Source organism: Salarias fasciatus, chromosome 10 (assembly GCF_902148845.1).
Source record: "Salarias fasciatus chromosome 10, fSalaFa1.1, whole genome shotgun sequence".
In the NCBI taxonomy this organism is placed as follows: domain Eukaryota; kingdom Metazoa; phylum Chordata; class Actinopteri; order Blenniiformes; family Blenniidae; genus Salarias; species Salarias fasciatus.
In genome coordinates, this window is record NC_043754.1 from 22,644,069 (window position 1) to 22,658,928 (window position 14,860).

A 14,860-nucleotide genomic window follows, 5' to 3' on the forward strand; every position below is an offset into this window, starting at 1 on the left:
GACGGAAAAGGGCAGCGATCAAAAAGGGAAAAAAGGGAAAAAGAAAACACGAAGCCGGCTAGCTGGCTAGCATGCCCTGGCCAGCAACATGCTTGCCTGTTGGAGCTGGAGTCCAAGGCACGCCGGCGAGCGCACCTGGCGTGGCAGGTAGGTGAGCGAGTGAGAGAGAGAGAGACCGAGAGCGCTGCCTCCACGCTGCTATTTATAGCGTGGCGGCGCAAAGGATGTTGATGTCCAAGCCTTCTCGGAGAAAGCCACAGCAATGGACCCCAGATTCCAATTAAAAAGGGATGCAGACGCCATCTGGGACCGTATAAGGGCAGCATCAGTTGCAGAAAATACTCCTCATTTCATTTTATTTCATTTCATTTCATTTATTCTTTTCATTTATTACTATTGCAACAACACATCATCAGTAGGGTAAAACTAACCTGTCTCACGACGGTCTAATCCCAGCTCACATTCCCTATTAGTGGGTGAACAATTCTGCTTAAGAAGAGCCAACATCCAAGGATCATCAGAGAGCGACGTCGTTATGAACGTTGACCTTTTGGTCATTTTCTTCTCAAGCCACCAGAGCAAGAGGGACCAGTATCCAGGACCAGGGCCACAGAGTGATGACGGCGATGAGGAGGAGGAGGATGTAAGCTAAGTTCTTAATGCTTATCAAATCAGTCACACTACAATAAAACAAATCAAAGTCTATCTTTGATATGACATAATATAATGTTAAACTTAAGTTAGTTTATGGTACCTTTTAATCCAGACAACACCTGCAAAGAAGCCCAAGACGGCACCGGAGGAGCTATTTGCATCTGAGGACCACCAGCTGCAACAGACAGTCCAACAGCTGGAGACCAGGCAGTCCATTGAGGAAGGAGTGGAGCATGAGGTTCAGCTGTACAGAGGTCTTCCCCCAGTCCCTGTGTCAGCTAACCCAGCTCTCTGGTGGTGACAGAAAAAGGACACACTGCCACTTTTACATGCTCTTGCATGCATATCAATTCAGTTATATGCACTGTTCAAAACATTTAAAAAAAAAAAAAGTTTAATCAGTTATCTTCATATGTCAATACTAATGATGTTTTATCACCATGTTAGTCAGGATTTCGGCAGAAATATTCAACAACTACAGCACTGCTTAACCTCACTAATGACATTTACACAGCCTTTGACAACCAAGAACACACTGGTGTTATTTTTATAGATTTTACCAAGACTTTTGACACTGTTGGTCACTATTTATTGCTGGACAAGCTTTATTCAATAGGTGCATCTCGAGATGTACTGCTCTGGTTCCATTCATATTTACATTCATGAAAACAGTTTGTTACAGTACAGGGTAAATCTTCTGAGGCAGTTATAATGAGTAAAGGAGTGCCCCAGGGTTCTTCTGTTGGGCCTCAGCTATTCTCAATCTATATAAATGATTTATCTAAACTTGTTGAGCAGTGTTAAATTCATCTATATGCTGATGATACGGTTCTATATATTTCTAATAAAAATATAATTCAAGAATTCAAGAATCACTTCAATGTGATTTTGGCAGAATGCTTGCCTGGCTTACCCAGCATAACCTTATTCTGAACAACAAAAAGTACTTTTCTATGCTCTTTTCAAAGCACTCAACATCAAATTTAAAAATATACTTGCCCAATGGCAGTCACCTCGAAAATTCTAATGCTTTTAAATATCTGGGCATATGGGTGGACCCAGAACTGACATTTAAACCACACATTGGCTATGTAACCAAAAAAGGTTATGCATGTATCCATCTGTGTCTGTAGATAAAAAAAAAATAGCTTCACAGAAAACATTAGAAAAAGAATTGTACACCAACTAATTTTGCCCATAATTGACTTAATTGAATTAGGGAGATGTTTTTTATCAAAATGCAGCCGATTCTGCTCTTAAGCCTTTGACGACTATAACTCATGCACTCTGCAGATTTATACTCAACTGTAGTTATTATACTCATCACTGTTTAATGTATAACTTGCTTGATTGGTTACAGCCAAAAGAACGGAGACAATTCCATTGGCTTAATTTTATTTTTGAATGTATTCATAATGATTTTCCATGCTACTTAAAACAGCATCTGATACCTTTTATGACAACCTATTCACTAAGAAATGTAATGCACCCTTTTTCTGGGTGCCTTCTGTAAAAAGAGAGATGGGGAAGAAGGCATTTTGTTACAAAGCTCCAGCAGAGTGGAATAATTTACCTGATGAACTACGTTCATTAACATAATTGTACTCAATCAAATCAATTTGGTACAGCAATCTTAATTGTACTTGTATGTGTTTTCTATGAACTTATTATTATCCTGAAGCGTGGACTTTCTGGGAATTGGGAAGGGACGTGTAAAGACAACAGTTGCGTATTGTGATGTATGGTGTCTAATGTGTCGGATGTTATGTGTATCTGTCATGTATTGTGACGATATGTTTAAAGCGAGGGTAGACGATGTTGTCCAAAAGCACTTTTTGTCATACTGAATGAAATGCTCCTTGCCCCCTGGGGGAAGTAAATACATTATGTGGACGGAAAAAGGTGCGGAAAAATCTGACCACTGTAGCGGCCAAAGGACAGTAAAAACTCCGACCAATCGTATCGCACGGACCGCTATTCAGGAACCAATCAAATCCCTTCGCCGTTCTACCAGCCCCCTGCGCATACATTTTAATGGCGTGCACTGGCCCTGGTTCAGTTGCCAAGGCGCTCTCGGCGCTTGTGGCTTGCGTGAAAAATAGAAGGAAGCGGAGCGGGCGCGCTGCGCTCCGATGCGCGTTGTGTGCGGGTGTTATGGGCCCCAAGCTAAGTTGGGTACAGCAATAAGATTATGTTGTTGGATTCAATGCCTGAAAAACAGGTGAAAAGTGCATGAAAATGAGGCACACTGAACCACGTTGTTCTGCTGCAAAATCCATCTGATTTATTCACAAAACAATGCATCAATCAATTTATCATTCAATCATTCAATTAATAAGCAAACAAAACAATAAACATTTCCCAAAAACTGCAACAGTGTCTCTTCCATTCATAAGTCCTTTTTCAGGTCGAAAGTGTGAATGTGTGTGTGTGTGTCACAGTTCTTAAACATTTTCAAATCATCATCATCATTCAACATGGATAACAACAGTATTATTGTGAAACACATTTAAGACAATTTATATCATCATACTGATCCCATGTATCTGCCATTAAGCAATGAAAATGACTGTGCAATTGATACACTAAAATACTCTTAACTCACAATCACAGTGCAGCATGAATCTGGATTCATTAATTTACCGTACTGTAGCTTAAAGCTAGTTTTAGGGCAAGGTTTTAACTGTCTGTCAAAAAACATATAGAAGCATCATCACATTACAGGGAAATAATAACAATACAGCAGATCCAACAGGACTCAGGCACTTTAAACACAAATAAATGCCCTTAAACAATAAATCATTGATTGTAATTTCTCCACATGAACATCACAGCACTTCAGACATATAAAGAATTTCAGAAGAAGATATTAGAAAATGGAATCAGGAATGTCCAGCTGCTCATCACACAATACTGAAGAAAACTTAGGATCTCTATAAACTCAACAAACTCTTCAACAACTCTATAACTTTCAAGTGCTCAGGAAACAACATTCAGACAGGGATTAATTATAAATTCACACATTTCAAGATGTAGTGGAGACATAGTATGGCCGGCGCCATTGCTGACGGTCACAAAACAGCTCCAAATTCGCGGACTTTTTCATACTCCTAAAACTCGTCATAAAACGCTCAAAACCTTCTTTCAACCATAACACAGCATGCTCACATCGTCTCTACATGTCAGAGCATCTATATTTTTGTGTTTCGTTTCATACTGACCTGAAAAACAGGTGAAAAGTGCATGAAAATGAGGCACACTGAACCGCGTTGTTCTGCTGCAAAATCCATCTGAAGATGGAGGGGTGGTCTCACACCTTAAGAGGAGCATCCAGAAACAACGAACACACCCAAAGGTTCCTACCCTCAATTTAAATGCTACAGTGGCCCTCACTGTTATTCTTCTGGTTTTTAACCCTTTTAACAATTAACACTGGCAACAATAAGTGCAAATAATAAAGGTATTAAGGCATTTGCCTATTTTTAAAATATGAAATAAATCACATTTGTGAGGGGATCACACGGGCAGTCAGAAAGGTTAATAACATTGGAGGCCATCACAAACTCCCTGCGCGAGGTGCTTCCGCACGCGCGTGCGTGCGTGGCACTTCCGCGTCCAGTGCATTCGCTCCCAATGGGAGCTCCTCCAATGGGGTGGGAGCTGGGCGGAGCCTTGGGGAGATGCTACATCCGTGCTGCATGCTAGTTTTCCAAGATCGTCGACCCTAACTTTAATGTTGTGTTTTCGATTCAGTGCCTGTCGGATGATCTGTTTTTGGTTTTTTGGGACCCCTTGAAAAAGAGATGGCTCATCTCAAGGGGCTATCTTTAAATAAATAAATAAATAAATAAATAAATAAATATCTGTGTGTTCAACCATCCTCCACTGCCTCGGAAAGGGTGTTTTCCACAGCTGGGGACACAATCAGCCCTGAAAGATCCAGGATCTTCCCACAGAAAGCAGACATGCTAATATTTTTGCACAAGAACTGCTAATCATTGTGTTGCAACATTTCAGTATTTATGTCCAGAGATCTAGGATCCAGAGAATATTTTTTTTTGTATTTTCTTTAATTAATAAAAAAAAAAGTACAACAATGTTGTCTTCTAGTTCAACTCCATAGACTTAAGATGGTCTCCCAAATGTTGGATGGTTACATTTTTTTTTTAATCAAAACAGGTCATTATAGCAAGTAATCGCTGCTTGTCACTGGCTCTCACTGAAAGTGGCTTGCATGCATGCATATTTTTGTTGTCAAAGACTCACTAAAATTTTGAGTGAACAGTGAAAACCTACAGTCTGTTTTTCTTTTCATATCAAAGGCATTGATAAGGGAATTGTTAAAGAATTGAATTGATAAGCAGAATCGATAATGGCATCGATATTGATAAAATCTTGTCAATTCCCATCCCTAGTTTTAGCTGGACTGGATCTCTTCTGGGTTTTGAAGGTAGCCACATAATCACGCGTCAAATCATTGAGGGGCGTTGCGATGGTGGAGTAACCTTTTAAAAACCTCCGGTAATATCCAACAAATCCCAAGAATGACTTGAGCTACTTTAAAGTTCTTGGAATTGGCCTGGATTTCAAGGCCAGGATCTTATCTAGATCAGTCTCAACTCCTTTTTCAGAAACAATGTGTCCCAGATATCTGACAGACTTATGGAAAAACTTGCATTTCACAGGAGAGAGCTTCAAACTATAGTCCTTCAAGCGATGCAGTACCCACAACAACCTCCGCTCTTGTTATTCCAACATGTCTGAAAAGACAATCAGACCATCAAGAAAAACCAAAGCTTCTTTCAAATGCAGATCCCCCATGCTCTTCTCCATTAACCTTTGGAATGCAGATGGAGCTTTCGGTACCCCTTGGGCCATCCGGTCAAACTCCCAAAATCCAAAGGGTGTCACAAAATAGGTTTTAGCTTTGTCTGCTTCATTCATCTCGATCTGGTAATAGAGTATTTGCAGCTTATGTCACACACCGGCATCACAATGCATGCTGGGATGTCGCCACCATGTTAGAGTGAAAACAAACCCGGAGGGCCACGGTGTTTCTGGTGTGTTCGGCAGAGAAGTCTGCATCAAAGAAGTGAAAAATTGGTTCTCAACTGTGCAGCTGACTCGGTGTACCAACTGCAGAGGGAAAAAGGCAGGATCGTCCTTTCACAGGTTTCCGACTGATGTAGAATGGAGAGAGAAGTGGATCACTGCACTTTCGCGTGCTGGTGGGGAACATACAACAAAGGAGTGGCGACCAGCAAGAACTAGTCATATATGCAACAAAAGTTTTGTTGGAGGTGTGTGTGCTTTAATATATTTAATATATATGCCCTTTTCCTCTGTTTAACTGATGATTGATACGATTAGGTGCCTCTTCCTCTAGTACTGTTTTGTAAACCTCGCACAGGCGGCAGAACCAGTCACGGCTCCACTCTGAGACCAAAAATAGATCGGCAAACAATATACAGGCTTGAAAACTACTTTGTCTCTTCAAAATTCTGTTTAACACATTCTGAATTGTTTCTGAATTGTCCATCCTGTGTTTTAGTCCATGCTGACCAGAGCTTTCACCTGTCATTTCCCTCTCTTCATCAAGGCTCTTACTCACTTTTCTCCCCCTCCTCAGCACCCAGACAAAATGTGTACCACACGTTTAATGTCCTTATGTCAGTTGCAAAGCTACAAGCAGCTAAGCTTTTAGTTGATCCAAATTAATTAATATGGATCACACATTAATTTTGTAATATGGACTCAGTACATTAGCCTTAGCAGTGATCATAACGTTATCTGCGTGGCATCTGCACTATTTAAAATTGATTTTCTTTTTTCCCTGTTTCTAAATTATTTCAGGAACTGTCAGCAACCATCCTGTCTCTCCTGCATACATACCATCGATCTTCCAACACGTGCCATCCCCCCAAAAACGACAAAGACAGCGAGCTCTTCAAAGCCACATGCGCAGAGAGGATGCAAAAGAAAAAGACACGCTGAAGCTGTGAGAGTGTTGTTAATCCTACATGCAACTTTTCAAGATAGTCCCCAGCCAGAAGACATTGTAGCAGAGACAGTGGTGGACTATGAAACGAAAGCTGTTGGGAAAAACTGTGTGTGCATTTCTAGTCACTGTTTATATGGCTAATTGCTTACTTTTGGAATCCATACATAAAGAACAAGTTTTAGAACAGGTGAGAAATGATGGGGAGACTTGGAAGTACAGATGTGATTGTTTGACATTTAACCGCAAAGAATGCTAAGAATGACATGACCGGCTCCTGACGGTGAAGTCTGGAGGTGCAACACCTGTGGAGGTAACCACAAAGTTGATCTCCACACCTCTACGCCTCAGCACCCCTCTTTCTCAGAGGGGGGCTCAGGTAGGTCGCTGGCATGTTCTTCTGGAGGTCAGTGAAAGGGGCGACCTCTCTGCCACAGAGGCTCCACAGAAGGGCTGAGAGGTGAGGCTTTGCCGCCATCATCATCATGGACCCCCTGGGGAAAACTGAGAGCCGGCCTTTGCAATTATAATAGTCAACCTGAGCCTTCTCGGAGTAAGGGAGAGGTGAGCTGCCCTCGGCATTGTAAGAGAGGGAGGAAACCCACCGGCATCATCATCGTTGTCATCTGGACCCCACATGCCATCACCATCATACTTGTGGGCCCCTTGGAAAAACTGACTGAGAGGTGGGCCCACCAGGGAGCATGCTGGCTCTGAGCTCGGAAACCGGGAACACACTGACTGCTGGCAATCTGGTAGGGGGACAGAGAGTGCAAAGGAATTACAGCCCCCCCCCCAGTGCTCATGGAGGTGGTCCTTCAGCTGGATGGTCAGGGATACCAGAGAGTCCAAACTCAGTACCCTATCAAAGATCACTAGCTGATCCTGGAGATCCTCTGCCAGCACCTGCGAGAACGCTGCTTTGAGGGCACAGTCTTCTCACTTGCTCTCCGCCACCACCCAGAGAAACTCTCCCCACAAAGTCACCTTGTACTGCAATGATGCTTGAAAGTCAATAGTACCTGACAGAACAGCTTTCCATTACATTTACCAAAGACAAAAAATAATCACTTAGCCATGTTGATGAGCTCAGATGCTAAAAAAACGTGTTTATGACGTGTTTGTTATTATAAAAATATGGTTTTAACTTGCATTTTCAACTGAGATGGTGGTTTGGGCTGCTTTCTATTGAGTAAAACGGGTTTCATATTGTTTACGGGGGATGGCGACAGATCTGGCAACCTCCTCCAGGCACTGCAGAGACACCGCAGGCGGTGTGAATCACAGTGCCACAGTATACCGGACCGGAGACGGACCGCAACCGGAATGCAGCCGGACCGCATCCAGTGTGCATCGGGGGTTAGCAGCCATGATGCAGGGCAGCAATGAATCCTGTGGAACACATCGTACTGCATGTGAGCTCGAGCCAAAAGGTAGTGAGTCAGCCTCCGCCCGTCACTCTCCTCCAGCGTTCCAGGGAAAACCAAGCCGTCTCAGCTGCAGATCCGCTGCGGTGAAACAAGTCCTCTTAAAGCTGGGGTTGGCGATTTGAATTAGATACATTTTTTTTAAATACTGGTTAAAATGATCTTTATGACCCGATGGGAAGCAATTCATGGCGTGTTCTTAAAGTAGTTTGGAAAATATCCGCTATCTACAGCAGGAGTAAAACGAGAAAAACAGCAGCCAATAGTCTTGCCGGAACACCTTTTTTTAAACCAATCAAATCCCTTCACCGTTCGACCTGCCCCCTGCGCGTACATGTCAATGGCGTGCACTGACCCTGGTTCAGTGCGCGCGTAGGACGGAGCATCGTTGCAGGATGACGGAGAAAAATGTTTGGGGGTTTACTCACCTGTGAGTGCGCCATAACTTGGCATAGTGCAAATAAAGAAAAAAGAAGAAACGAAGCGCTGAGGACAGGTTACGCCAGGAACGTACTGGACGCGGAAGCGCCGCGCGCACCCGGAACGTCTCCTCCAATGGGGTGGGAGCTGGGCGGAGCCTTGGGAGATGCTACATTCGTGCTACATGCTAGTTTTCCAAGATCGCCAACCCTAGCTTTAACTTGTTACGGGTGGGGTCTGAGGCTCAGGCGCAGACGACACGGGAGAACAGATGGCGGGTGAAAAAAAAAACCGGATTTATTAGAACAAAAGGTGAGTCCAGAAGCTGAGCCGGACCAAGCTGGGTCCGGGATGACTCTCTGCAATTTCCAGTCCAAGGTAGGATCCGAGTCCGGAGGTACTAGGAGCAGGCAGGCGGCAGGAGCGGCAGGCGGAGTGGATCCCCAGACTGAGAGCAGAGGTTAAGATTCAGCGCCGATTCCAGCCAAGGACGCCACTTAAATAGGGACGAGAGCAGCTGACCCTCATCTGGCTGATGAGCTGGAACCACACCTCCGAAAACCCGCTCCAGTGCCACCCACCTGAAAAACAAACAAACAGCCTCCCTATGAGGAGGCTGGGGGGCTGGCCATGACATAACTGGACACTTCCTTTCAGCCTAATAATCAAATAAACAAAAAAAAACCACACTTCCAGAGTGCTCTGTGTTTTTTCTACTCATACAGCAGCTCCATGCAAAATTATTAATTATTAATAATAACAAATTATTTCTTAATCTTACATCACACATTGTAATCCAACAAACATTCAAACATATTTACATGACACAATATTATCGGTGATGATGTCCAACTTTATAGGGACTAAATTAATTTGTTCCTAAATTTTCCCAGGGCTACAAGTGTGTATGTGTATCTTTTTGTTAGTTTTTGTTTTCATTACAACCCCACTAACTGTTTTATTTCTTTTCCCTTGTAGTGACTGGAGACTGGTGGTTGAAGTGCTGGTGACCTGGTGGTGGCATCCCTCCGTTTTGCTTGCTGTGTTTCCGGTGGTGGGGGTATTTCCTTATGTGTGGTTGATTTATTTCTTTTGGAAGGTCACTCCCCAACACAAGCTCGGGCCCATCCACTAGGCCTCACCCAAAGAAAATCTTCCCTTCCCCCCCAACACAGTTTTAATGTATGAATGTCATTTTTTAAACCACTTTGTTTAATAAAATCTGCATTTTTACATGTCAAACCACGTCTCAAGCCGTTCTTCCGAGCAACGAACCATTGTGCCTTTTTGGTCAATATAATTCTCTTCGTGAAATTCCCAGGGTGGCGTTGTCGTGCTTCTTCATACCTTCTCCAATCATAAAGAATCTCACCCATCATTGCCACAAACTTCACGTTGTCGGCAAGATGCTCTCTTGAACGGCTGAGACATGTTTTTTTTAAAGGGGCTGTGTCATGCTTTCTTGGCTAGAAATGGCTCTAACATGGTAATAGTTTATTTTTGGCGCTAAGGAAAAGTCATTTTGTGTGAAATAAAAGATTTTCTGGGGCTAATTCTGAAACCCGGAAGAGAAAACGCTCTGTTTCACTGAAAATCCTGCCTCTCCCCCTGTGGACTTTGACTGACAGTGTACTTCAACTAATCAGCGTTTCAAAACAAATACGCTGGCGAGCTTTAGCTCTTTAGCTCTAGCTTCTCTACACGCACAGTCATGCAAAAACGTCTTTTCCTGTGAGAAACTCACCAAGCGCAGACCCTTCAGACCCTTCAGACCCTTCAGACTCTTGCTCTTGCTTGATTGTTGCTTTCAGACGATGGTCAAAGTTTATCTCCGTAATCAGAGTTAGAAAAAGCAGCAACGCTGATTGTCGAGTGCCTGCGGGAGGGGGGCTCAGGGGAGCCATCTTCTCCGTGTGACGTGAACGTGGGAAAACAGAGCGTTTTCACGGGTGCGGGAGGGGCTGCCTCTCTGAGCAGCACAACAACGAGGAGAGCTCAAACACACAGGCACAAAGGAAAAAAAACATTTGGGGGTGTTTTTGGTGAGTCCATAACTATATAACAAGGTTAAAACATACAAAAAGTGAATTTTGCATTTTACAGCCCCTTTAATTTCGTGGTGATTTTGTGTTGCTGAGATCATGTCTTGTTGTTCACTCTGATTTTGTTGTTTTTTTTCATATGCAGATTGGAGGGCTTGGAGACAAAGCTCCAAACTCCAAAACAGACATATGCCAAAAATAGGGTTTCTGTCGATTTTAATGAATTTAAGAGTTTTTAAAACATTTTGAATTACATTTAAGGTAGATGCAAAGTCAGAAGGAAAATTGTAGTCACAGAATTTCTTTCAAACAAACCTAATTTATGGCCACAAAACAACCCTAAACAACCAAGATAAAAAAGCAAGCAAACATGTGCTTATGAATTAAACCATTGTATTTACATAAATTACAAGTGCAAAAAGCAACAAAACTTTTGTATTACTACCTTTTGTACATAAATTTTGCCCTTCTGTCCTTGAGAGAAGCACATTTCTCAATGATGATAAACTATTTTATGATTTAATTGTGTTAATTTTATGTCAACAATGCTAATTAACATAGCACTTCTATAAAATTAGACTATTATTTTCTGGAGGGCCTGTATTAAGATGTGTGTCTCACAATACAGCAGTATTAAAAACATTGTGTGTACGCCATTTACACTATTTATCTTACCTCTGTAGCTCCTCTCTTAAGATCACTTGGACCCAGTGTGCGGCGTTTCTTGGCCAGCTGAGATACACTGCCTCTGTTTTCTTCACAGAGAGTAATTAGGGAATCTGCGTCTCCAATTTATCGTCTCCAACTTCGGTGCCTTGATCTGTCTGTCGGCTACATGTCAGCGCCTCCCATGGCGGGAGGGTGGTGGTACAAAAACAATCCCTTTGTATTCAGCTGTGAGCGCATGAAATGCGTGCCCCCAAATTGCCCTGTCTCTTGTATTGAAGAGGACCTACTGCGCATGTCCAACTTTCAATGACAGTCCATGGCCAAAGATTTTTGCGCTCCAGAGCGGAAACCGGATATACATCACTAATCAGACAACACAGATGAATGAAACAGTCTAATTCATCGTCATTCCCTATATAGTTTTTATTATGCTCATAGAAAAATAGATAAACATTCACTCCATAATATTTGTAATTTATTATTTAATTTTTTATATATTTTTTTTTGAGCATGAGTGATAATGAGGTGAGCGGTGAGTGAGGAGTGGGGGGGGGGGGCGGCGCCCTGGCGCCCTCTAGTAGCGAGCCGCCCCTGTTGCAGGGGCTGTATAGGTGCTCAGTCTAATGTTGCTCTACAGGAGGTCTTCTCCAGGAAGCAGCGAGAGGGAGACTCCTCAAGAGTTCTCCCTTGCTTTGATGGGCCTAATGGAGAAGGTAAAACAATTCGCATCTGCTGACATGCCCAATGCTGAAGCACTGTAACCTGACATGCCAGATGGACAGTTTCATATGTCCACCATGGAAATATTTCACAAGTCCACTTGTAACTTTAACTGTAACTTTAATAGACTGTTCAGTGAATGATATACCTAATTCGTGGCCACAAATTAATATTTCGTGCGCACAATTTATTATTTCGCGGCACCAAATTAGCTTGTGGAAGCTTGTTCAGTCGCGTTTACATCACAAGTTCTCATTTTGGAGCTCAAACTTACCACGGTGGAGCTTAGCTTGTAGCATGAGCTCAGGACAGCCAGCTGTGGTGTACGTGCGGAGCACTGATCACTCTCTTGCGGTGCTTTCTGCTCGGCTTGAATCAGCAACGCTGATTCAAGCCGTGATTAGTGATTAGTGATTAGTGAAACGCATACTGTAATGCACTATATCGAAAATATGTTTAAAACTCATGTCAATGTTATTGAATAAAAATATACCGCCGTATATATTGATATCGAAATTTTGTCCAGCCCTAGTTTGGTGATTTAAGTTGATTTCTTTTGGAAGGTCCCCTCCCTGCACTAGCTCAGGCCCATCCACTGGGCCTCAGCAAGAGAAAATCTTCCCTTTCATCCAGACTGAGTTTTAATGTATGAATGTCTATGAACCACTTTGTTTACCTGTTTACCTGTGTTGTTTACCACTGTATTTTTACCTGTCAAATCATGTCTCAAGCCTTTCGTCTTTTCTGCATTAAATAATTCTCTGGGTGAACAGCTGCTCATTTGAGGGTGCTGTCGGCCAAAATGAACATTGACCAGACAGGCAGAAGAAGAAATCCAGCTTATCTGGTTGGTGCAAATCACAACCGGAACTCCCGCCCCAGCAGCTAACTAGCGGTTAGCAGCTAATGACTAACCACAAACAACTGATAACATGCATGACAGAACAATCCTCCAATCAGGTGATTCTGACCATGAGCCTGGCTTTACATCTGGAGATGGGTCCCCGGGCGCTCTATGCAGCTGCCCACTATTCGTTACGGAATGCCTCAGCACCATCGAAGTAAAGTACCTTACCTTACCTTAACTGTGATTTAGTATTTTAACCATCTATCAATAAGCACCTTGTTTTCCTAACCACTCCATTTCCGCCCACGAGACAGTTTCTTAAGCAAGGTTTACACTTGCACGACTTTTTGCCACGATGTTGTTGTGGCAAGGCGTGCCAATCTGGAGTCACGAACTGGCAGACTCCCGCACTGTTCACGACGAGTTCACGCACAGTTCATGACCAGTTCACGGACAGTTGGCGCACAGTTCACGGACAGTTCACGAATGCGCCCGTCAGTGTCGCGAACTGACACGACGCATTCACGGCAAATTCACGCATAGTTCGCGTATAGTTTACGAGCTTCCCGCACCGGCACGACGTGTTGCGCGCGCAATTACGCGAGTCATATACGAGTAAAAAGGGGGCTTCCCCAACCCCGGGTCATTTTTGGATTTGCTGTGGAACAGACAACATGCTGAATGCCAGAGACTCCATCACTGCGGAGAAGAGAAGATCCTGTACCTGCAGCTGCTCTGTGTTGAAGAGCAGCAAGAAAAGGCGCTGCCTCGGGCCCCGAGCTGAAGGGGGCCCCGACGGACGACTGACATCAGTCAATTTCAATGACAAATTCAAGGAGCTACACTTGATGCTGCAACAACAGTGGGTCGAAAATCCCCCGCATGGGGCCCTTTTCCGGGTACTCGCCGGTGGCCACGACTGGCACGCATTCTCCCGCATTGTCCTGAAGCGTTCACAAGGAATTCACGGACAGTTGGCGCATAGTTCACGGCCGGTTCGCAATATTTTATCGTGACCAGAATTTTGAACATTTCAAAATTCTCGTCCCGACATGGCACGCAGTCCCGACGGGTTTACACACACTTCACACCACTTTACGAGTGGTTTGCGACCATTTGCGACTCGATTCGTGGCAATGCGTGCCAAGGAATCGTGCAAGTGTAAACCTGGCTTTACTCTTTTTTTGTGTGTCTGCTTCTTCTGAGTTGGTTTTGTTTATTCTGCTATTCAAATGCGTATGTGCTCCTCATGACATCCTCTCACTGCAACTTTTGGATACTCCAATTGTCCAGTTTGAGATCAGGTGATTCGAGGGCTCCAGAGTTCACCTGAAAGATCTGAATCTGAGATCACCAGAGCGTTCAAACATGCACAAATGATGAGGATTTTCCCAGAAAGTGCTGATTTGGTCTAAAACCTGATTTTACAAGCCTGGTGTGAAAGAGCCCTTAGTCAGATCTGTTCCTGGTGCATGTTGGACTAATGTTGAGGTAATCTGGGTATGTCCCACTCTGATGAGGTTCCGGACAAGACCGAGGACACAATGGAGAGATTTTGTCTCTCAGCTGGCTGAGGAAGACTCCTCTGAAGCACAACTGTGGTCACAATAAAAATCAGCAGTGTGAAGCACAAAGTCAAATATTCTGTCACTGTCTCCATCTAGTGAGGGGAACACAGCAGGAAGAGAAGTGGAAGGTACAGGACAGGTCTGTTTGTCCATCAATAGGGTTAACATGAAGACTGGATGAGTCTTTCTGAGATGACATCACCCAGTAATCACATGACTTCCTGATCTGACATGATGCAAGAAGAAGGTTCATATTCAGAAGTGAAGCGTCTGAAGTCTGCATAGGAGAAACGCTTCCAGTCTGCACGTTACCACAGACTTCAACAGGTTGTTACACTTTTCAGTGTTCAAAGCTCATTCTGGATGAATTCTCACATTGACTTCTCTGATGCTTTCAGGTGTTTTCTTTTCACAGCTTTTGATCCTTTCAATGTTTCTGATGCTTCTCATGTTTTCAGGTTTTGATGTTTTAACATTTTTATTGTTTCTGATGTTTTCACGTTTGTGTTTTCCAA